We start from the raw sequence: 3,729 nt of genomic DNA, 5'->3' as shown, positions 1-3,729 counted from the left end.
GAGAGAAAATGACTGACTTGCAGTGACAAACATTCTCGGGTTTTTTCTAGTGTGACTTGGTGTTTAACCCCATTCGTAGAGGGAATTTATAAATGAGAAAAAGAGATAAAGAGAGAAAGAGAGAGATTACAAGCATGAATTTACTTGCAATAGTTAAAAACCTCATAGATAAATTCCACTCCACAATGTTTGAGTGATGCTTGAAAGAGAGAGAAAGAAAGAGAGAGAACGTTTGGTAGAGGCAGTATGGTGAAGTTGGTGTGCATGGTGGTGGTATTGCCTAACTACACGATAATTAATTTCAGACCTCATTTAAACTGACTTTATGAGGAATACGTCATCGTAACGTCACGAAGCTGTCACTATAGAGAATTCCGAAGGTAAAAACGAAGAAGAAACAAACGAATTGATGAGGAAATTCGCATTTAAACGAATAAAGAAAAGAAATATGGTACATGTTGACGTCGGTCTTAGCCAGCAGCTACTTAAGATGCAGTGTCTGTTGGCAATATATAAATAATAAATTATTATCACAATTGTAATTTTAGACACCATAAAAAGAGTTGCAACTGTTTTCGGTTTCCTGTACATGTTAATGAACGCGTTTCAGTTTCCTTTGACATTTCTTAGGAAAGTTAGGCCGAAGTGTGAATGGTCTAATATAGAAATTGTCAATAAATAGTGATTTTTTAGTGGATTAAGTACTTAGATATGATGATGGTAATACGCCAAGGTACTCAAAAATTTGTATTTTATTGGCAAGGTATAATTAAGAAAAGTTTGGCTAAAGATGAACACTGAAAAAATGTGGTATTTTCATCTCGAGTGATTTTTTAATGAACAGAAGCATTTAGTCTGCTAATGCTTATGCGCGGACGATGATTGATTCGACTCATCGATGAATTATGTCTTGATCTCCAAAGTTATGCCTATAACTACGAAGTTTATTTTTTGTGGATTAAGTAGTTAGATATGATGATGGTAATACCACAGGTTAATTAAGAATTTTTATTTTTTTGGCAAGGTATGATTAAGATACATTTGGTTTAAAATGAAAACTGAAAAAAAGGTGGTAACTTCGTCGCGAGTAATTTTTTAATGAGGGGTATGTCCATCTCAGAAGCACTTGGTTTGTTACTTTTTTTCTGTGGCGAGGATTGGAAACCACATCTAAACCAATATAGGTTTTCAATGTTGGCTTTATTGAGGTAATAAACAATTATATTAATAATTCTCGTAAATTATGATCAAATTTCACGTCAATTCTGGTCAAAAGTTGATGTTGTAGGGGATTTGGATTTATTGCATAGGTTAATCATACGTCTGGCAGCACCAGGAAAAAAAGGTGGAGTCAGGTGAAAAATGAGAACAAACCCAGAAAACTGAAGGAAAAAGTGACGTAAAAGCGAAAATTTCATTTGTTTTGTCTGCGTTTGTATGTCTGTCACGGGGTAGGGGTTTAATTTTGAGCTATAGACCTTTCTGGAGTGACACAGGGTCCGTGTGCAAAATTTTGTCTGGGTCTGTCAAGCGATTCGGATTTCTATAATGGACAAATAAATATACAAACATTCACTTTCATATATAGATATATATGCATACATATACAGTATATATATATACATATATATATGGAAATTATATATATATATATATATATATATATATATATATATATATATATATATATATATATATATATATATATATATATATATATATATATATATATATATATATATATACATGTGTGTGTGTATGTATAGACATGTATAATATATATATATATATATATATATATATATATATATATATATATATATATATATATATATATATATATATATATATATATATATATATATATATACAGTATATTATATATATATTTATATTTATAAATTTCACGAAATTTATCGCAACACATAAGCCTTCTTTCATTTAACAGGGTCTCTATAACTGCCTTTTTCGCACTGTAGTGCGGTAACCTGTGCTTAAATGACTTCATCAGCATACTGCCAACTTTCTCAGGTAAGGGGCATTTTTGGCGTGCGGGTTTAGCCTGTGCCTTCAGTATGGTGCGCGGTCTAATCAAAACAACCCAATCGCGTTCGGTAATTCTCTACCGTTCTGCTTCCATGGGACTGTAATTCTCGCTTCTTTGTTTGCACGAGGAGAATGGCGTCTTCCTGTTTGTTTGAATTGAAGGCGCTTCAAAACTAGCGGAAAGGGCAGAATAATTTGAATGTTCTAATGCACGTAATTCATGTGAATAACTACGATAGCAGTAAACTTAGAGAAGTGGGAGCGTATTAAAAATACAGTCACATTCGGCTAAACTTGAGTAAGTACGATTTATTTGTAACTAACGGCTTCTATAACGTGAACAGTAAAAACTATTTATTTATAAAAGTATAAAATGCGCCGAAGTTTCTTCGGCGCAGTCGAGTTTTCTGTCTGGTGGTGGCCTCAGCCACAGCCATAAAACTCTTAGCCGCGGCTCATGAAACTCAGCCACTGTCTGGTGGTGGCCTATGTTGCTGGTACCTATAGCGCTGCCAAAAGTACGATTATGGCTGACTTTAACCTTAAATAAAATAAAAACTACTGAGGCTAGAGGCCTGCAATTTGGTATGCTTGATGACCGGAGGTGGATGGGCAACATACCAATTTGCAGCCCTCTAGCCTCAGTAATTTTAAAGATCTGGGGGCGGACGGACAGACAAAGCCTGCGTAACAGTTATCTTTTACAGAAAGCTAAAAAGGAGAATCTGCCTTGGTTGACTCTCTCTTCTTAGTTAGACTTCAATATGTCATTTGAAAAAGAATGGCAATCTTAATTTCTTTATTTACTTTCGTCTTCACGTCTTCTTTACTTCACTCTACATATTGTTTCCCTTGCCATGTGTAGTCTTGACTAAAATTCATTAAAAATCAATCACAGAGAAATAGAAGAGACGTCTGTAAGACACAAAAGAGCCAAATCCCGCAAATAATTTCCATATCAATCGCGCTATGTTTCCTTAAACAAAGGAATCAGTAAAGCTGATAGACTGCATGCATGACCGCTCAAGTACGCCTCAGCCACATACTCAGGCTACATGCCTCTCTGATTGCGTGAAAATTAACATAGCAGGAATATTTTGGTCCCTTGTGAAGCAATGAAGAAGTAATAAGCATGCAAAATAGTCATTCCATCTTTTCATTCCGGTTCATATTCAGAGTTTTTGCCAAAATTCGAAATCCAACCGGGCGACTGAAAGCTGATATGATGTCATCCTGTCATTTAAAATTTAAAGGAGGATGATCAGATGACAGGAGTCACAGAGGAAAGGGTTTACCAATGGATGGTTAAAAAAGGGTGATAATAACAGTTGAAATCTTTGATAATTCTACTCAGCCAATAATAATGATGATGTTAATGATAAAAATGTCGGTGTTGATGCAGGAAACAAGTAAAGAGGCAGCAGAAATGGAAAAGGTGACTCAAGAGACAGTCGCTAGGACACAGAAAGACGAGAGAGGAAAATTTTCAGGAGGAAAAAATCATACGACAAAAAAATGGCAGAAAATAGGTCTGAAAATTAATGCAAAATACAGGCAGTAGAGAAGAGAGTGTAAAGGAGGGAAGTGAAAGTGACAATAAAACTCAGATTTATCTCGAAAGAGTGCAAGGAGTCGAGAAAGAAATAAATCGTGTAGAATAAATAAAACAAAAAATAAAGCTGC

Source organism: Macrobrachium rosenbergii, chromosome 47, assembly GCF_040412425.1.
Source record: "Macrobrachium rosenbergii isolate ZJJX-2024 chromosome 47, ASM4041242v1, whole genome shotgun sequence".
In the NCBI taxonomy this organism is placed as follows: domain Eukaryota; kingdom Metazoa; phylum Arthropoda; class Malacostraca; order Decapoda; family Palaemonidae; genus Macrobrachium; species Macrobrachium rosenbergii.
The sequence above is the reverse complement of the archived record's forward strand: the minus strand, read 5'-3'. Positions refer to the sequence as shown.